The sequence below is a fragment of the Phalacrocorax carbo genome, chromosome 3, assembly GCF_963921805.1.
Source record: "Phalacrocorax carbo chromosome 3, bPhaCar2.1, whole genome shotgun sequence".
Taxonomy (NCBI): domain Eukaryota; kingdom Metazoa; phylum Chordata; class Aves; order Suliformes; family Phalacrocoracidae; genus Phalacrocorax; species Phalacrocorax carbo.
The window spans coordinates 8023314-8045741 of NC_087515.1; positions in this window are offsets into that span (position 1 = coordinate 8023314).

Below are 22428 nucleotides of genomic sequence, written 5' to 3' on the forward strand. Positions count from 1 at the left end.
TTGGGAATACAGCCTCAGCAATATCCCCTGAAGCTTGTGAAGCACATGATTTTTTGAGGACATAAGTTTTGTTTTCTCTTCCCCAGGTTGGAGAGGGCAGCTGCAAGTCTTCCCACTTCAGACAGTGCACAGGCTGGGGAGAACTTGCAGTGGAAGGAACTGCCCGAACATCCATTTGAAGATTGAAGATGTAGGAGGAGTCATCTTTCCAGTTTTCTTACTCTTGCCACTAGCCAGGTTATGCTCTGATTTTGTATTGAGACTTTTTGATATACAGAACTGGCTGACACAGTGAGGGGTTTATCTGCTTTCCCCCCCCCTTCTATCCATTCATAGCAGAATGCAGCAACTGTTGCTCGCACAATAAGCAAACAAAAGGTTAGAAAATACTCCCTCCGCCCCACCCGCAGTGATGTTATTATTTAAACAATGTTTTAATGTCAACATTTTTAAAAACTGTAAAACTGTGGAGAACTACAAGATTAAGAAAATTACGACATTATTTCATATCTCGTATCTCACAGCTCTTATTTACAGTATATTCTAAAATAAATGACCAAGGAAAATGTTACATCTGTTGTTATATTCCAGAGATGAATTTCCAGCTCCTCCCTCTGTAGGTTTTAGTCCTCTGCCCTCAAAAGCAGCCAAGAGGAGGTGGTTGATTCGCCCAGGAAAATCCAGCCAGAGGCAGTGTGGGGGGGCATTAGGCCATGGACACTTGCAATGTTTTACCCCAGAGCTATTATACTAAGTAGAAGTCAAAGACCCTTTATGAGTAGTAGTTGTGAGAAAAAGGCCAGTGATAGAACAAACTGTCTGCAGTAGCTTTGTGCTAATTTAGGCAAAGATAAAATTCAGCCTCATAGTCTCTCTGATGAAGCGATATTTGCTGTAATATTTTAGGGGTGAATCCTTTTACCAGAAAACACTGTGAGAAGGCAGCCCTGAAGCAGAGAGACATAACAACATTCAAATTCATGTGGTAGTCTTTGTTTCCTCAGTAAATTCAGCTGTTGGAAGAATTGGTGCCTTCCTTACAGAGAATGGTCCGGTTCCATGTCGTGATCAACCTGTACCTAAAGTCTTTCAGTGCAGAGTTTCTTCAAGCTTCCAACTTAAATCATGTGAAAAATGTCAAGTAAGTGAAGAGATGAAAGTGAATACATTTTGGCTAAGGTGTTAATTAGTTTGAAGAAAAAATTACTAGTAGCATGCTGACTGTATGTGGGTGGTTTCAATAATAGCTGGCAGCTTCCCTGGGAATATTCCCCATTTTCCTTTCTAAAAGATGGCCCCAAATATCCATTTTTGGAAGGGTATGGGTTTGTGAGTATTTAATCTGCGGTTCCTAGAGAAATTAGTTTAAGGAAATGTAGTAAGGGGGAAATTCATAATAATAGTACTCAAATTCCTTGTTTTCTGTAAAAAAATCTTCATAACTGGTGCTATTATATAAACAGGCCTGAGATTATTTGAGAATATCTATTTATTTCATTAATCGCTTAGCAGAGGAATAAAATCTTGCACACCATCAGTCTCCAGACCTTGAAAATGCAGCTTTTCTGCGTATGATTCTTGCACCCCACTCATTAAGAAAATATCAGAGTGCCTTCTACTCATATTAAATTAAAAGATTAACAGTTCCTTCTCTTTTTCCCCTTAAACTTTTATGTTTTTCTAAAATGGTTTAACTGATAACAATGGGAATAGTTGCAGAACGAGGTGCAATTCAACATGACGTGAGAATTGGGGTTGATATAATAAGGGCTAAGAGGGATCAAATGGGAAGAACAAGTTGCTTTTTTGCCCATCTGTGCACTAGAGAGCAAAAACGGTGGATTTTGTATTCCTCTCACTCCTCTCTTCTGCAGCCACTAACCAAACTGTGTAAAAGCAAACACAATGAAAGTAAGTTGGATCTGATGGCAGTAATGCAGTATGGGATCCTTACCCTGCAGCTTGGCTTCTGTTCAGCACATCATTTAACCATATCCTGTGGGGTGGGAAATAGGCAAGACCTCTCTGTTTTTCATGTACTTAGAAAAAAAGAAAAAAGGTCCTGATGTTACATTATTTAGGCTTCCCAGCATTCCTGAGTGGAGGTCTGTGCTCCATAAAAGCACCAGCTGGGATGGTATTCAACCACATGCTTAGTCTGTTGTGCTGTGGATATATTTTTCTGTGTTTATAATTGTTGCTGGTTACTCTTTTTTTAAGTAAAAACCAAATGGATCAGCTGTCATTAAGGTTTCACACAAACTGTGTTAGAGAATAAGAGGAAATGCTGTTCTTTAGAAACAGAAATAAAGTGTATGTGGCATGTGTGTATCTATCTAGCTATCTATCTATCTAGGTATGTGTATGGCTCCATAAAAAATATCAGTTACTTATTCACAGATGAAAAGAGTGGATGAAAACAGGCGCAGAACGTCCTGCAGCACGGCGAGGAGTCTGAAGTAAGGTGCTAAAAGCGAAGCAGGGTGGAATTTCACCCTTGGTACTTGCCCGCTGAATTATTTCTTTAAAACTGCACCTGATATCTGTCAGGGTGTTTAATGACAGTGAGCCAAGGCAAATTATTTATTTTTCTCCCAGTAGTCACTGAAGTTCAATATGAAGCATCACCCTGGTGTCAGAAGGTAAGTGAAAGCTGCTTTCACTTAGGTCTCAGGCAGAGGCAAGCCCACGGGGCCAGGACCAGCTCCACAGCTCCAGCTGCCTGCCAGGGCTGTGCCCACAGCAAAGCATGCAACCTGGCCAGCTGCTGGGGTGCCTCAGCCACATTATGAAGTCTACAGTACAGTAATATAAAAAGGATGCCAGCTCTTGATATCTAAGACAACACCTGAAATAAAATTTAATATTGAGCTACATAGATGCAAAGACACTGGAAATAATTTTAGATGTAGATCTCCATCCCCACTCTTGAGAAGGGAATATGTAATTTCCCTGACTGAATTCTCCCACACCATGTGCAAAGAAACCCCTGTATGTCCATGGATTTCTGTAGACAGCTAGGAAAAGCTAGAATCTAGCGAGAAAGACTGATAGAATTAATTCATTTCTTTCCAATAACTTTCTCAAATTCTCCTCAGCAATCATATACTTTTCAAACTGCAATTGTCACATTGTTTTCAAATAATATAATTCAAATGCTAAAGCATTCTGTCAACAGTTTTATTTCCATTTCCATTTCTCTTTGGCTACATTATGCCCTGAGATTGTATCTCAGTCTTCATTTCCCTTTTTCTATTCTCGTTCAACTTTAAATTAATTAAAAACATATCACTAGAGAAGATATTCTTAAAATAATGGGGTTCACGGGTGTTGTATAACTTCCCAGTTATCTCTCATCTGGTATTCTTCACTGAGACTTTATAATCTAGAATGTAAAGAAATCAAAGATTCACCTGATGTCTATGTCTGCTGACCACCAACCTCAGAGTAACCATCTTCAATTTTCCTAACACTCCATTGCATTTGGGTAGTTTAACTGACCCAACACTTGCACTTCGCTTGCAGCACCTGGTTTGAATAGTGTCTCATACATTTTAATGGTAATCTATACTATTTTGAATCAAAATATGAAGTGTAACACTTAAAACATTTCATTGCTCAGAGATGTTTACTTACAGGCCTGAGAAATAAAGAGAATAAAATAAAAATAAAAATTAATTTTGCTGCTTTAAGTCCTGGTGATTAGTTTTTTGCTTTTAGACAAATGAAACTCCTATTGAACTTGGATGCCCATGGTTGTTGGGTGAACATGTTGTAAAGAATAGAAGGGAAAAAACTGGGGAGGCAAGTGGGCCTACTGGATGATTCCTGCTCACTCTTTCTACAGTTAAAAATAGTGTCCTTTAACAATCATTTGCAGCAATAATAGCCCACCCGAGTGGGCTCTGTCAAATTATGTTGGTGTGTAATTGTCTAAATGTGAGCCATTGTGTTTTACTGATGACCTGTGAATAATTATATCATTGATATGCAGAGCTCTGTTGCCTAGAAGTCTGCTTGAAATTTGAACCTCACCTTTTCTGAATTTTTTAAATTCACTATAATGTCTTAATCCATCTACTTGAAATTTGAATAAATGAGCTTCTTAAATACCTATTTTGAGCCTGCCATTTATTATTTACGTGTTCCCTACTGAACAAGTTATAAGCATAGTATTTTTCCAGTTCCATTTTTTAAATTTATGAGTTCACACTTCAAGATTTTTTTTTTAAAGTTACTCATGCAAATGCGTTTTTCCCGACATCTTTTCAACATTACAAAATTATTCTCTTAAATATAATACAACAAAAACTGCCGCTTCTTTCCATTGGAACATTTTCCAGAGGGTAAAATTGATTTCATCCACCTAAAAATGTGTAATAGGGAATTTATCCACGTTACAGTCTAAATGTCATTTTGCTCTGTGAGTAACATCCCAGCATGTTTACCTTTAGTTATAAGCTCCACCTGTCGGGAAGAAATAGCACCTATCCCAGATGAGAACAGCTATTCCAGAAAGGGGATGATAAGGGCAGGGAATGGGGATCATCCTGAAGGCTAGTCACAAACAGAGGCCCCAGGGAGACCCACTCTTGATACGAGTGAGCCTGTGGTGTGGTTGGCACTGAGCCCAATGGACTGTTTTCACAGGAACCCACATCAGCTGATGAGGAGGGGAAACACCTGCTGCAAGAAAGTAGGTGGGAAACTAGTTGGTCTTTCAATAATAATCTGCCTCAGATCTGAGAGAAGTAAGACACTATGTGAGCAAAGAGGCATTGAGACATTTGTTCCTGGCTGGAGTCTGGTGTTGCTGCTTCTTTGCAGGGGCAGCGGCGCAGGGGGCCCAGTGGTGCAGTGGCTGTTGCCTTACCGGGTGGGTGCTGCCAGGCAGGGATGCTATGGGCAGCAGTGCCCTGGGAATGGGTTGTGCAGGCTGCTTGGGGAGGGCTGGTATCAAGGTTTAGTGCACCCATCTCCATCTCAGTCACACTTGCTAGTCTCAGAGGACTAAGGCTTTCTTGAGCTTGACAATGGAGGTGCAACCTCTGGTTTCTGAGGTTCCTCTAAGCCCCTGCGGAGACAGAAACAGGACTTGCTGCTGTTTTTGAGGTCCACAGAACTCTTTCATGAAGCTGCACCTGTTAACAGGCATCTCAAAAGCAGCAGTAACCTTGTAATGAAGAGACAGAAGTGGAAATCCCTGGTAGAAAGAGAGAAGCAGCAATAGGCATTGACTGAAATGACTTACCACTCACAAATGGGCCCAAAACAAATAACAGCAGTCAGACATAAGGTGGCTACTCTGATGAATCTTGTTCCTCAGGCTAAATGATCCTATTTACTACAGAGAGTTTGTTTTGTTCATGTGTTTTCTTCACAGGCCAGTTTATTTGCGAAAAATCCTTCTGTATGGGTAAGATATAAATAATTGTAAGCAATGCTCAATCATTTGCTATATGTGGAATAGAAGATATAAAATACAGCTCTACAATTTAATATTTATATAATTTACCTACTTGATATTCATGTGCATTAAAGTAACTCTTCCCATCAAGGGCTTGTATAACCTTAACCTGTGAGATCTATGTAAATTTTCTTCAGAATCTTTATTAGGTGGTTATTGCAATAAAAAGGTAGGACCACACAAGTCAAGTGTGGATCACACACTGGGTCAAGTGCCTAGAAAAGTCATGGGGAGAGTTTCAGATAACAGGAATTTCTATGAGTTTAATACTGTACCTTGATACTCCAGAAAAGAACAGAATTAAATTTTTTCCTACAAAGCGATACATTCTTTTGATGTGAACCATCTGTAAAGCTGTAGCTCAGTTATTCCCAAGGGTCATGCAACTTGTAAAATGGGAAGAGTTGTGTTAGTTGGACATATTCTGACTCAATGTAAAAAGCAAGAAAATTTAGAGGAAAATGCAGGCAGTTGGTCAGAAGTCAGTAGTATAGGAAAGCTGAAATTCTCACCTGTATGAGGTGACAGTACCAGAGGTCATTACTTAACATGATTCAGAGAACACAAGGGCAACACTTAGCCTCACTGTGAGCAGCCATGCAAATAAATAAGCTTTTGTTTCCATCCATGGAAACAGGCTTCTCTTCCTACAAACTCCATGGGTATTCATTGCTCTCTCTGTCCATGACTCATTCTTTATAGATACTTGAAAATCTTTAATTATCTAGTGAGGAAGGCTAGCTAATGCTCCAAAATTTAAGTGACGAGTAACACATCATGCATAAAGCCAAAGTAGCTGTCTGAAGCTGGGTTTTTAAAGCCATTTATAGGTTCCAGTTTTCAAGCCACAAGCCAAGAACCTCTGGAAGAAAAAACCAAACCAAAACAAAGAAAAAAAAAAAAAAAGAGGCAAATCTATACATTAAAAGTTTAAGAATGGCAAAATATGTTGAAAATTTGGGAGATTAATATGGAATGAAAAGAGGAATAATGGTCCCCTGGCAAGTTAAGATGAAAATTTGTAAATCTGAGAGTTCACACCCAACCCTGCGCTGTGTGCTAGCAAATAAAAGTAGTTTGACTACAGCAGTCATGGGTGCAGTTAGCTATGCAGTTATGAACTAATTAAAGATTTCACTGTTAGTTTTGCTGACTAAAGGGAAAGATCAGCAAAACAGTGATTCTTCCCAATGACTTTGGGTTGGAGTTTGAGAAATCTGGGTTCTTGCTTTAGAGCAATTCTGTTCCAGACATGCTCTTGTCCCTGCAAAAGGGGAATTACAGCCACTGTGAAGGGACTGAGCTCAACTCAGGACAAACTATAAAACTGGATGTCCTATGATACACAGTAGCTTGTATTAAATTACCTAGTGAACCACTCAGTAGGCTCATAATCTCTTTGTCTCTATTTGCTACCCCAAGAAATGAGGATAATAATAATACATTGAGGGCTTAAACACTAAGACTTCTGTGACGCATGGGACTTGGTGCTTGCAGGGGTCTTCTCTCATTCTGTCATTATGCAGCGCACAGTGGGACCTCTGTTTTGTTTTGGACATGGAAGCAGTCAATAACCACAGCAGTTATCATTAAGTCAAAATGTTCTGTGTCTATTTTACCCCGGTGACCCTTTCATCCAGTACAAAACACCACACTGAGAATGTTATTTTATAATACTATTGTACTAACTGGTTACTAACCATAGTTAGCGCATGTTACTGATTAATAAGAGTTTGTGACAGAATACCATGTTGTTGTGTGATACCCATGACAAAACAAATTTTTACTGAGCTATAACAACTAAGCCAATTGCCTAAATCACAGCCAATAAATTATACTGCTGCTACAAACTGAATGGTATTTAACCATCACACAGTGGATGTTTGAAAGTGAGGTGCTCTGACGCCTATTGTGATTGCTATTGTTCTGACTGAAGACAGATGTTTAACTATGCCAATATATGTCAATCTGTCAGCCTGAACGAAGAGCAAAAGTTTTCTAATAAACTGTGATGGAGTAATTAAACTCATCTGCCTGAAGCTTAAAACAGATAGCTTGTGATTTATGCACTCACAATAAATTCCTTGCACAACTTTTCTCCTGGTGCTCTGTTATACTCTGAGCAGGATTAGCTACATAATAGTAGAAAGATTCCTGCCAGATAGTGTATGATATGTTGTAAAGCAGAGCAAGATTCTGTTTGGATAATAAAAAAAGCTGCTTTTTACACTGCAATCAGTCTTACGGAGGAGTTTCTTAGACACGTGCCTTTATTGGCATAGCAGCAATCAAAAGAACCTTGAAGACAAAACAGAAGAATGCTATCAAGGAAAGGAAATAAGAGATAGTTACTAGCTGCATGTTAATCTTAAATGGTTTTTACCAGAAGTAAAGTAACAATTCAGAGAAAGGAAATGTTCTATAGCTGTTGTGAAACAGATTACAAAAGATTAACTTGAATTTTCCAGGAAAGTACTGTACCTTGCTTGCACTAAATGCATCTGAAAAATGGCTTCCTGTTTGAAGCACTGTTCAGATTTTCCCAATGAAATTTTAGTTGCTTGTCAGATGTGCAGAATGGAAAAGCTGTAGAGTTAAAAAGGGGAAGTCATTCTGAGTTTCCTCAGCCTCTGTCTGATCACTGAGAATATTAAAACTGTGTGCCTTATGCTTTTTAGCATAGTGCCAAGGTCCACAAGTTCATAGAGGCAGATAGTAGTTTATCATAGCCAGAGATCAAAAAGACCTAAGATCAATATTATTTTGGTATGTGGTTAAGAACGTGGAGTACTTCTACAAGAATATTTAATAAAATCTATTTTCTCTTCTGAAGAGTTATGCATCTCCATCTCTCATGTATCAACCAGCCTTTAATAAGTGGGTCCCGCGTATGTCTTCCAACACTGCAGTTAAGGCTATCTTTAGTCTGGCAAGACCGTAGCCTCCAAAGCTATAAGGTGTCTGCAATTACAAAAAAAGGTGTTTGAGGTAGAGTTGACACAGACAAAAAGTTATTATACTGACAATATTAAAAATGTAGCTGAGGGAGATTATCTTGGGACAAAAATATTTAAACTCCCTTAACAGAAGGCCAACAACAAAAGATCCCAGCTGCTAACCAGGGAAAAGAGTGAGTCTGAAAAACAGGAAGTGAAAAAAATGTAAGAAAGCAAGCTTGTGAAATGATAGGGTATTTTTTTTAGAGATTCATTGTTAATTTTTGCATAAAATCTTTTAATTCCAGTAATAAAATATATACTGTGTTTATATGGAAAGATCTGATGGTCCTGCAATTCAAAAGGAAGATATCACTTTCTCATTCAATTTGTCAAAGCACTCTTCAACACCAGTTTTATCTGATTCTCTAAACTCAAGGTTAAGTTAGGGAATTTTTTTAAAGCTTTCAGTTTGTTTGCTTTCATACAGAGATCCTATAAATCCTTTGTATGGAGGATTATCCACTAAGAAGTTATCTTATGAAAACATCCATAGTATCAGCCCCCAGACATAAAACCTCCAAAACTAATTTGGTTTTCTGCCTGCCTAAGAATCTCCTAGCTCTTTTCTGATCTGATTAATGGAGAAAAATGCTGAAGCAAAAGTCAGGCTTTCTCACTGAATTACACACTGAATGAGGCAGGAACCTCTTGATCATATAGATATGTACGAGAAGATACCTACCAGAAATGGGGGGAAAAAACCACGAGAATCGTATCATGCCACAACACGTTACAGCTCTTCAGTGTTTCGGATAATCAGATTAAATTAAAAATTAATTTTATGTATGTAAAATTTATATTTTAATATTTTAATAATTTATATATTATATATTTTTATATAGTAATATATATTTATTATTTATTTATTTAATATATATTTAATGTAATGCATACATATACAAATACATACCCCTCCCTTATTATCCTAATGAAGTGTGCTTTTGTAGGTTAAATCCACTGGTATGGCCAGTAGAGGCTCTGAGCAACCTTAAAACCATTTTTGGTGATGGAAATATAAATAATTCTTAATATATGATTTTTACAAGTAGGTGTGAAAAAGAACTTTTGTATTTCAGTGGCACACACAATACAGTTTCATGGTCTTAAGATATCTATTTACACAACTCATTAACTTTTTAAGCAAACAGGATAATTCACTTATTAGACATATCCTGTGCAGTAGTGACCATCTCACCTATTAGCGACAAACATCTGAATATAATTAGCCACAACTAACATTAACTCCATGAGTTGCGTAGTCACAGCGATATCACTATAAGGATGACTTAAATATCAATGTTTGCAGTCAGACCTCTGTTAAATAACATCGCTGAAAATTTTCTTTTAAGTACTGAATTACTGGTTGATGTTTATTTTATAATCTGTTGTCTTAACTCATGAGTATATAGTAGTGTTAGAAACTCTCACATGTTCCCTCAATAGGAAGAACATATAAGTTGTTTTTATACAGTAGTTGAGCTGTACTTTTTCTGCGTTTGTTGTTCTTTGATGTTGTAAATAAGTCAGATGAGATCTGAAACTGTCTTAGAATGGAAATGTGTCTGAGATTTGCAAAATCATGTAAGTGATGGATGAGGCGAATGCAGACCCATTACTTGCCAATTCCCACACTACAAGAATTAAGGAGTAACCAATAAAACTATTACAAAATTTAAGACACCTAACAGAAAGCAGGGTTTTTTCATGGTGAATATCACAGAGTCCCAGGTGGGAAGGGACCTCAGGGACCATCTAGTCCAACCTTTCTGGGAAGAGCCCAGCCTAGACAAGATGGCCCAGCACCCTGTCCAGACGACTCTTGAAGGTGTCCAACGTGGCCGAGTCAGCCACTTCCCTGGGGAGATTATTCCAATGGTGACTGTCCTCACGGTGAAAAATTTCCCTCTGGTGTCCAATCGGAATCTCCCCAAGAGCAACTTGTGTCCATTCCCCCTTGTCCTCTCCATGGGACTCCGTGTAAAAAGGGAGTCTCCATCTTCTTTGTAGCGACCCCTTAAGTACTGGTACATGGTGATGAGATCCCCTCTGAGCCTCCTTTTCCCAAGGCTGAACAAACCCAGCTCTCCCAGCCTATCCTCATATGGCAGCTTCCCAGTGCTTTGATCATCTTGGTGGCCCTTCTCTGGACCCCTTCCAGCCTGTCCACATCCTTTTTGTATATAGGGTAATAGTGAACTTCCAAACTTTGTTGTGCTGGGGAAAAAAAAACCACCTGGATTACATTACCAGAAGTACAAAAAACATTAAGCAAATTCATAGGCAGATGGTTCATAATGGATATTGATGGGAATAGGCAGGAGTGTGCCCTCTGACACCCCTAATACTGCCCTTGTGAATGCTGGAAGAGTATAAAAACAATGGACCCCTGGTAGCAGCTGGGGTGTTAGTTGTTTTACATTCTCATAAAGGACTAGCAGACAGGGAAATTATATGTTTCAGATGCCAAAAATTGCTAATACTGTTTAAACGCCTTTAAGATCTCACTCTGATTCCACATGACACTTCGGTAGTTGTGCTGCTCAACCACAGGGGTGAATGCATATTGCTTTTTAATTTCCTTTACAATGCTTCTTTTCACAGTATATTTTAATGGACAAAAAGGGCTTACCAGATTGTTGGGTATACTTCAAGTGGCTGGCTGTGCTTCTGATGGAAGAATAAAGTCTGGGTGCCTCTCGTGAGCTGCCCTTCTCCATGCCTAGTCTCGGTGAACACTGTCATCCATGTCCTTACTGAAAGGACCTGTCAGGTCAGGAACAAAGATGCATTGATAAGGAACCACAATGAAATTGCAAGGTAGGGCTCACTTGTATATTTTACACTGCAAGACCAGTCCTAGTTGAGGAAAAGGGAGAGTCCATACATGTTAAACCCAGGAAGGGTTGAGGAGAAGGACACACTGGTATGAACCAGCACTCCCAAATTGATGGTGTGATCAGCCAAAACAGGATCTTAAACAGAACAATTCAGGCATTATGATTAATGGATAATGAATTACCTGGAACTTCTACCTCTGTACATCAAAGAGATGTAACAAGCCCTATTAAGACTAACTGTTGTCCTTTTTCTTCCCTTCCAGTATTCTCAAACCTGAACTCAGAACCTCTCACACAGACATTCCAAAACAGCTTTCACATTGTAAACAATGGGATTTCCTCAAAGCAGTGTTAAAGGAACCTAAATACAGGCTGATCCTGTCCCTGCTCAAAGGTCGATTACAGAGCAGGTGCGAGAACAGGCTTCACTGCACGCCTCTGAGTGGTATTAAACAATTTTGCAGTTATTGCTACGGTTTCACAGAAGCTCTTGTCTCTTTAGAGACAGAAATTTCTTTTTCACCTGAGTCTACAAAAACGATGTCAAGGAGTTCATCTTTCTAGCTGTAAATCCACATTCATATTATTGCTAAAACACTCCTTTGGGTTTCCAGGAATGCCAGACTGTGGACGTAGCCCAAAGGCAGAGACGGTGCTGACCTCTGGAGTGCTGCCCCCTGACCCTGCAGTGCTCCACAGATTTCTTTCTCTTTTGGTCGTTAAATGTCTGAGGAAGAATTGAATTTGTAGACGTAAGGAGGTCAGTCCCAGCAGTACTGGGGGGTTCATGGCTGAAAAAGGGATATGGGTTGAAAATATTACAGTGCAAATGACAGGGAAGAAAACTGAGCATCAAAATGTTAGAAAGTCTGCTCCTTTTCTAGGACACAGGCAGAGGATCATTTGCTTTTAGTGCAAAATCCTCATGCAGAAGTTGAAGAGAGATTTTTGTTTAATACAAGTTGTAAATGCTGTATCCATCTCCATCATTGTGAGGTGCACCCAGATTAGATCAAGTAAAGTCATTGAGTTGCAATGGAATAATTTGCTTTTTGCAGGTTTTGAACTGTCTGAACACTCTCTAGAGATTTTTGTCCTTCACCTATGTCATTAAAGACTTTTATTCTGATGAAAACAGCTCTTTCTTTAAAGTAGTTTTTTCTTGCTACAGAGGGAGATTTCATCATTACAGATGAAGATTAAGCAGCAGGAACACAGGTATTGAGAAACAGAGTACTGCTATACAACTGACTTTAGCGTTAAAAATAAAGCAAATAGCAAAAGAACAAAAGCAGAAGAACAAAAATAGGCAGAGTTACCTGATTTTTCATTTATTTCACATATTTAATTATTTCATAGGATAGTAATAACAAAGTTTCTATTACAGTCTCTTATAGAGTTTAGTAGAGTGAAACAGTAGCACAAGCTTTTGCACATAAGCAGAAATATACATGCTCATATTAAATCCTCCTAAATATATGGCTCTGAAAATAAAACTTTCTGTGTCCCAGTCTAATGCCTGTTTAATCCACAGAATGCTTTAGTGCTTATTCAAGTGAGAATTTATTACATGCTGCACTGAGGACAAGAAGAATGCTAACAAAGTCCTGTCTGGAAGACTATTCACTTTTCTGCATAACATGGGTTTTAAGTGACCAGCTATAAAAGCTGGCCAAGCACTCATTCCCACCCAGTGCAGTCATGCCTCTCCGTGAGAGAAAACCTGCATCCAAGCAACCCAAACATGCCAGCTCCTGTTTGCCATTTTTAAATCAGGAAGCTTCGCATCTGAAGTCACTTAGGTCAAACACCTTTGTAGTCAAATGATTCAGTCCACTTAGCCATTTGTGTTCAAATTGAAATCACACTCTCTTCTTAAGTAGTATGTTTCAGCGTTTAATTTTTTTTCCTGTTAAAAAACAGGTCTTACTTTCTATTTCAGATTTCTTAAAACTTCCAGACATTAGTTGTTGCTAAACCATTCCCTGCTAGGATGATTCTACCTTCAGTACCACCCATTCTTCCCCATGAAAGAAACAATATAACTTGCTTCTATTCCATACGTTTTGAAGAGGTTTTTTTTTTTACTGCACACAGAAAGCTGATTTTATTTATCTGTTTGTTAGAACTTCAGTGTCTTCCACAAAATTATCAGAGAACCCCCATGCATTATGGCAGCATGTGTAGCTTACTCTTGAAATTATGTCCATCGGGACTGCTTCTCACCCAGACGTAGCACAGCTCCTAATTTAGGTAACACCCATTCACTGCATAGAGACACTTTCTGGTTACAGAGTCCTGAACAGAATATTTGAAGTGTGCAAAGATCAAAGGAATCATAGAAACGTCATTTACAAAACCTGGAAAAGACTGACTTACACGTTTGCACAAATACTTCTACAGTGTTGCCAGTAAAAGCTTTCATTTACACCTTCTGACAGATGACTAGTAATGCTTCTGCAGTTCACAGTCCACATTTTTTTGGTGTGTGTCTCACATGTGTAACTCCTGCTTCGCAGCTTTCGCACCCTTGATGGCTGTGCCTTCTCCTGCCCCGGAGACCTCAGCATGAGCTGTAGCAAACCTCTCTGGAGAGAGGAATCTGGGATGGTGAGCTTGTTCCTTTGGTTCTAGAGAATTAGAGAGGTGTGTTCCCTGGCATCAAAATGTCTGGTCACACACCCAGAATGAAGAGAAGGGACTGTGATAAGAAAAGGAAGAAAGAGAGAAAGAGAGAAAGGAGAAAGAGGGAAAGAAAGAGGGAAAGAAAGAAAGAGGGAAAGAAAGAAAGAGGGAAAGAGGAAGGAAGGAAGGAAAGGAAAGGAAGGAAAGGAAGGAAGGAAGGAAGGAAGGAAGGAAGGAAGGAAGGAAGGAAGGAAGGAAGGAAGGAAGGAAGGAAGGAAGGAAGGAAGGAAGGAAGGAAGGAAGGAAGGAAGGAAGGAAGGAAGGAAGGAAGGAAGGAAGGAAGGAAGGAAGGAAGGAAGGAAAGGAGGAAAGAAGGAAAGAAGGAAAGAAAGAAAGGAAGAAAAAGAAATAAAGAAATAAAGAAAAGAAAAGAAAAGAAAAGAAAAGAAAAGAAAAGAAAAGAAAAGAAAAGAAAAGAAAAGAAAAGAAAAGAAAAGAAAAGAAAAGAAAAGAAAAGAAAAGAAAAGAAAAGAAAAGAAAAGAAAAGAAAAGAAAAGAAAAGAAAAGAAAAGAAAAGAAAAGAAAAGAAAAGAAAAGAAAAGAAAAGAAAAGAAAAAAGAAAAGAAGGATGCCTGGTCCCAGCCTGCAGCCCAGCCTTCCCTGCCTGGAGGAGAAGAGCCTAAGCACCCCCTTTGTACAGCAAGCACCTAATGATCTCTGTTTCTTGCTGCTGCTTTTGATGCCTTGTTACATGTCCATCATCACTGAGCAGCGAAAGTGGTGTTATCCAAAGCCAGTTATCCAGGAATTTCCTCACCATCAGTTTACTATAATACTGACAATTAGCAAAGGAGCAGGAAAAACAGAAGTGCTGGATAAATAAATACATAATGGGAAAGATTTTAAAGAAGACATGTTGAATAAGTAGAAAAAAATGCTTAACGGTAAGCAAAACATTTTGTATTTATTTGAGGAATACCTAATAATAAAACAAAATACAGAGGCAAAATGAAAATATGATTTCTTTTTATTCTGTGAATTTTTCATCTTAAAGATCTTGGGAATGTTTTTGAGGACAACACAAAGGATTTCTCAAAAAAACCCTGGTTTTGTGGTCTGGTAGTCCCACTCTTCTCAGAGACAATATTCTGCCTTTGTTTGATGACTTACAGCACCTTCTCTGCACATGATTTTGAATAAATATATAGCCAGCATGTCATATGCCAAAAAGGCAGAAGACAGAAGACTGTGAAATATCTCTGCAATAACCACAGGATAATGAAACTTAAAGGGGTGTACATTGTTTGGGGTTCTTAATGAAAAATCAGCATCCCAGAGAATGTGTAATATGTTGCCACTCAGTGTTTCTACTCTGATAATTCAAAAGAATTAGGAATCACTGTAGAAAGTATATACCTGTCTGTCAAATATCTTTTCGAAACAGCACGTCTTCAGTGATCCTAGCTTTATTTTCTGTTCCAAAAAGAAAACAAAAAGCTGAAAAATGTGTGCAAAAGATAGAACCGTTTCTTTAGAGAGCTTTCAGGTGAAGCTGTTGAACTTCCATTGTTACAGCATCTTCAGGAATTTCAAGGCAGTCAAATAAAAATGCAGCTTCTCCGCAGCGTCCCAGCTCCCCTCAGGGCACACCCGCCTGCTCCGCCGTGGGGTCCTCCGTGGGCTGCAGGTGGAGATCTGCTCCACCATTAACCTCCATGGGCTGCGGGGGCACAGCCTGCCTCACCACGGTCTTCTCCACGGGCTGCAGGGGAATCTCTGCTCCGGCGCCTGGAGCACCTCCTCCCCCTCCTTCTTCCCTGACCTCGGTGTCTGCAGAGCTGTTCCTCTCACATTCTCACTCCTCTCTCCCAGCCGCTGTTGTGCAGCTTTTTTTTACGCTTTCCCTTTCTTAAATCTGTTGTCACAGAGGTGTCACCAGTGCTGCTGATGGGCTCAGTTTTGGCCAGAGGGGGTCTGTCTTGGAGCAGGCTGACACTGGCTGTGTCCACCGTGGTGGCAGCTTCTGGCACCTTCTCACAGAAGCCACATCTGCAGGTCCCCAACCCCCACCAAAACTTTGCCACATAAACCCAATGCAGTAGCAATTAAAAAGAGACTAATAATTCACGTTCTCCACTCCCATACCTTCAGGAGAGACTGGAGGATGAGATCAACATTGCAACAGCTACTTTTTGTCAACAATTGCTCCATTACATCATTAACGAATATATAGCAATAATGTAATATTTTTTCCAGTAGCATCTTTTCACCTCCAACAGTTTAGAATAACACTGTTTTCAATTCTTGCAGAGAAGAATTTGTACTGTATAATGTCATCAGGTTATTTAAGCTTCTAATGAAATATCATAGCTATAATTATTATAGCAGTGATCTAGGCAGTAGTGCATTGTTTACTCAGCAACCACTTTTTCTCCATCTCGAATTTGGAGCTATATTTTACACCTTTAACAGCTGCCTCCTTGGCCTCAAGCTGCTTTCTCAGAGAAGATTTATCACTGTCTTCAGGGGACAAGAGCTGGGTTTTAAGTCATTCAGAGCTGTTGCATTGGGTTTACGTGGCACACGGTGTAGCAGGGGGAACTGCAGGCCTGGCTTCTGTGAGAAGACACCAGGAGCCTGCCCTGTGTTGGACAGAGACAGTTTCGGCTGGCTCCAAAAATGACCTGCTGCAGGACACCGCTGAGCCAGTGGTGCTGGTGGTGCCTCTGTAATAATGTAGTTAAGAAAGGGTAAGAAAGCGCTGCACAGCGCTGTGAGAGGAGGAGCGAGAATATGTGAGAGGAACAACCCTGCAGACACCGAGGTCAGTGAAGGAGGAGGGGGAGGAGGTGCTCCAGGCACCGGAGCAGAGATTCCCCTGCAGCCCGTGGAGAAGACCATGGTGTCTCCCTGCAGCCCACAGATGTTCACAAACTATTAGGTCTGGGAGGTCTGGGGCGGGGGGCAAAATGAGGTTTTGGGTTCCGTTTTGAAACGGTATTACAGTTCTGCAAATAATTTTGATTTTTCTTAAAGGGGGAAAATATTCACAGAAATAAACCCCCATGCAATCATGTGGACAGGTGGATAACAGGTTAGCTATGCCTGAGTGTCACCCTTCTCTAGGGGCAAAACTTCACTGTTACTGGTACATCACTTTCTCAACCAAAAGGGCAGAGGGCACTGAGCAGCAGCAGGTGCCACAGCGGTCTGTCAAGAGAAAGGGTGCAAGAGGTGTTACAGCAGTAGTTTGTAACTAAAGTATTATGACTTTTGGAGAAAAATATGTGAGCTTTCAATTGTTTTCTGCCAGTAACTCAACATTTTCTATGGAATGAAAAAAAATATTTTCTGAGTCCTTCTAACAGTGACAGAGATATTGCAGAATTTTAAAATGAAGAGCCAGGAACTTTTCCCCGTGATTAGCTGAGAATATGAAGGATAAAAAGAAATTGTCCTGGGACTACTTCAAATATAATCTGTCACCATCACAATGTTGAGAGTGAAGTTCCCATTTCTGAAGGTTATAGAAGTGTTGCAAATCTGCTTTCATTTTTCTTTATTATACGAAAAGGCCAACCTAACTTATCTTTTTGGGACTGAGGCATTCATTCTCATTCTTCTTGGTTAAGTATTACAGACAGCTAAAAGAAAGGGTAAAGAAACGGATTTTTATAGCAGTGAATATCTTTGGGGATTCTTTTCAAATCTCATTTCTATGCTGCTAATACAATACTAATTGCTTAAATTCCTACCTGAAGGCTTTATAAATTCCACCATTTGCCTTGACTGTATCAGGCAGTAATGACCTGATTCAAAGCCCTCTGCTGTCAAAAAAAGAGATGCAGCTTATTACCTCTGGGAGAATAAGCTCTGCGTTGTAAATCAAACAAGAGGAGACAGTTGCATCTTTTTCAGCCGAGTTGCTTAGTATTTATTTGCACATAAGTCACATTGTTTTCATTCTTTTACTGGACTGTAGGGTAAACATCCATGACACGAACTGCAAATTTCAGCTCATGACTAGTCCAATATGTGATTTAAACACTCTGCAGGCATTCCTGCCATTTCTCGTTTCCTAAATACTCACAAGGAGGAAACGGAAGAAAAGGCATGAAAGTCTGGTGGATTTGTTTACAAGCTGCAGTTTTAATATCTGCAGAGTCCAACTGCAGTGCTCTATCGTTTGCTAACAGAGTTTTCTTATCAAGCCAAACTGGTTGAACTATTAGCAACAGGTATGGTAGAGCCTTGAGGATCAGGAAATGGATGCCAGCTAGTATCAGCAATGCTACCTGTGAGGAAAGTTTCCTGAAAAATTTAACAACGAAGAAAAAGAGAGCAAACCCAAGAAAATAGTCTAAAACTAAGAACTAAAACACTATGGTGAAGCTAAGAATAATGAGCAAGTATCTGAGGAATGGTGTGCTTAAAATCAAATCAGTTACAGAAACTGTTCATATGCATGCCAGGTCAGCAAGGAAATATGTTATTTTAAGTATGTATAAAACACATGCTGTATCACAAAACCTTCTCTTTCATGTACTGTAGTGTGTGTAGTAACCATGTGGGTGAAATAACCTAGGTGAAGCAACCTATATAGCTTAGTGAGTGTTTGAACTATTATTAATGTATACATAAATTGTTAGGAAACACTGCCACAACTTTATGGGTCCTGCGGAGTATCAATTATCTGGAAAGTCTCGCTTCAGCAAGGATTCCACACAGGGTAAATTAAAAAGAGAAATAACTTTTTTTGGTCTTTCCCCCCCCCCGCCCAGGCCAAACAGCAAAGCATAATTACACAACCAAAGATACCCAGAAAACAAACCCCAAACAACCAGGTTTCAGCCAGCTGTATGAAGAAAAAACAAGGCACATGCAGCCAGTTAGAGAATAGACTAGTATTCCCCAGAACGAGGAGGGGAACTGTAGATATATGAAAAAGCTGACAGAAGGACACCTGGGTTTAGTGCTGTAGAGATCTAAACAAGTGAAGAACTTAAGACCATCTACAGTGCTTTCCCACCAGCTATCAGGTTATATCTGCAGTGTTACAAAAGGTCTATGCTGATCATTTGTCTGCACTAGGATGGATCCATACTTTAAACAACACATCCAAATGTCACTTCTACATTTGGAGTGTAATGTCTGCTTTCTCTATTTGACAGATAAAGGAAATAATTTTATATAACAAATGCTCTCATTCTCCTTTATTGTTGTTTTATATGTATCTCCTTCCAGCAAATTCCTGCCACTTTATCTTTGAATGATGAATGATAATTGGATGACAATGCTAAAAAAATCCCTCCACACACTGGAAGCACACCCATAGCCAGGAGCCCATCACAGTATACTTTGTATGATTTACTGATACATCTGTGCTGTTAAACAACCGAAGATGAAAGAGCAAGCGCAAGCATCTATGCTTCATAGCAATTAGGTCACCCCGGCTATGTCCTGGACCGCGCCAGCTAGCCCTCTCCATCGCAATCTGTTATCATGACAAACAGCCCGAAGCAATGGGATTGCAAGCCAGGCCATATACCTGGCCTTGGGCCCAACATTGTGTCCCTCAGTGACGTGGACATAGCCTAGGAAGCTCTGGATGTTGGCTGGAAAAGGAGCTGAGACACCATAGCCTGGCTGCTTAGGAAAGCCCAGTATGTGTGCTTACATCCTATATCCTTTAGCTGAGAGAATGAGGCACAGCTGAGCTAGCAGGTGTTCAGTTGTCCAGCACCAGGAACATCTTGTCTGTGGTGGAGGACAATAGAGTCATTGGAAAGCTCTGTTTCATGGGATGTCACACTTCAAAAGCTGCTGACAATAAAAGCTAATCTTAGGTATGTTTTACAGTACATCAGAAAATGTGTTGGCTCTGCTCTTGCCTTTAGAGAACTTCATGATGTTCTCAGGAGAGCTAATGCTCAGAGACAAAACATGTTGTCCTTCATTTTGATTGTATCACCTTGCATTACTCAAAATTTAAGATCATGTTCATTTTCTAGACATGGTCTAGGAATGTTTAAATGCTGGCCAAAAAGATCAGCCAAGGACCAACAATAAGAATATGGAATATCATTGGTTGTCAGAAGTCCTGTGGCATTTTGTGTGTCAATATACTTGGTATTTCACAGATAGTTCTTCAAATGCTGTGTAAAAATGCAGGAACACTAGTGAGATTCACAATAGCATTTTAAAAATGTACTTTGTGCTCTCACCTTAAATCCAAAGCCCTTTCTAGAAGGTATATATTCTAAATTCCTTTATGTCACAACAGAGTGAAGAATTTCCGTAAGGCTGCATTTTCTTTGCTTTGTTCTTGTTCTCTTGGCTTTTATTGCATACTTGATTTAACTGCATTAATTCTCACACTGGAGGCGTTGTCAAAATGTTAATTAACGGTTAGAGCCTTACACTGTTATTATATGCCTGACATACACTTTTAAACTTACAAATGCCATGACTTGAACAGTATCCAAATCTAAGTGTGTACAAAGGCAGTTTATATATTTCCCTATGTCAGATTTCCACCCAAGTGAAACTGGGGTCAACTGGATTTGTTTTGAGACTAAAGAGCTGACATGTGGCAGTGCCTGAACTTACAGGGAAAAACCACAAAACACCCTGCATTAGCATAAATGGGCACAAAAAAATGCTGTCTTTCTCACTGAAGTAATATCCAGTATGTTCCAGTTTTGAAATGGAGTTATTCAGCATTTATACAGTAACACTGAATCCCAGCATGGGCTTATGTGTCAGTTCAGTGGGTTTTTTGCCTACCAACAGAAAGACAACCTACCTGTTTCCTTTCAAAAGCTGCATATAAGAAATTGAGTGGACATGACCAAATGCTTTCTCACATGCAAAAGATATGCATCAACACTAGCATCTTCCCACGTGGTGTCGGAAGGAATGAGATTGTCGCTGAGTCTGCCAAAGCAGCATGCTCCCCTGTTGGGATGTCTCTTCCATTTCAGGATTTCCAGAGGACCCTAAGACAGAACAATAACGTACTGTCATCTGCTCATTTCTTTATGACAGCATCTTTGCACAACCCACTGCACAGAAGCAACTTTTCTGGGACAAAACGATCGTTCCAAGTCCCTAAAAGGAAAGGTTAATTGAAAAAATGAATGGAAAAAGAAGTGAGTGAATGAATGAGTCTCCAGTGGACTGCGAGTACCTGCCGGAGTTCAATTAAGAAAACACCTGATATTGCTGAACTTTTGCTGTTACTCAACTTAGTAGTCAGGTCAGCTTTGAAGGGAAAAGGATCTCAAGTGCAGAACAGCATGAGAAATAGGTTGGCGCTGACTTTATCCTAAAAATACCAGGTGCTATTCTTATCTATAACATTTCTTTGCCCTCCTTCCCCTGAACCAGGTACAAGCATGTATTACTATCCAATATGAACAGATGTATATTTACTTGTTAGAAAGAATGCCTCACGTGCACCTTGGTGTATGGTAACACGGTCTTAATGGTTTTAACAATGCCGCCATCATTCTGTTCATGTTCTTCCCCAGTGCAGGAGAAAGTGGATAAGACTTAGCATATTTGCCCACAACCTAGCTGAAATACAAACAGGTAGTAATACTGTCCTGAAGTTGAGCTTTAAGCAACTTTGCCTTTTTCCCACTGCAAACATTTCTTAGTTTCCGTCCTGTAAAAAGCTTTCCTTCCTGTGCCTCTATGCTGAGAGATGCCTTTTGTGGTCCCCTTTTGATTGTGCTCAGACTTACATGTTTCTTCTCACACGCAAGCCTAACCAAACAGCATATTTCCGTACTCTGAAGTGGGTGCCAACTTACACAGGGTGAAATTCAGTGTGCCGTGAAGACATTACCTCCCAGCTTTCTCAACTGCCACCTTTCTGAGAGCTGCGCACCAGCGCATGACAGGAAAGATTTCTTTTTGCGCTTCAGAGGTGGAGTTTCAAGGCTCAGGAAAGAGGACATTAAAAATGATGGGTCAGGCCCAATCTTTTTTCTTTCTCAGTGTTGCACTAAGTGAAATTCTGATGTCTTTTGCTTCTGAGCCAGCAGTAAGGGGCAATTACACAACTGCCTAGTTACGGAAACTACACGCAGGCACCATAGCATTCAATGCCTTAAAAACATACTTCCCCTCAGGGTCAATAAAACTAGGCGACAATATATTCACTTCTTCTCATCACCTTCTATTAAGCATTTGTATTCAGTTAGTGTCTGGCTTTTCCTAGGTGTCATTTATGGCATTGACCTCCTACTAGTTTACCTCCTTCTACAGACTTGGTGGCAGGCATGACAGAGCCATTGCACTTTGGCATCAGCTCAGAAGTTCAAGAAGTTCAAAAACAAATGAGAGGTAAAATACTTGTAAATACCAGTTCTGTGACTGAAGTCAGGGTATTAAGGGAGACTGGACAACTCACCTCTGAAGAAACGTTGGGGAGCTTTATTTCTGGCAGGTAGGACTAACTTACAGAATGTGCCTTTTAAATCCCAGAACATAT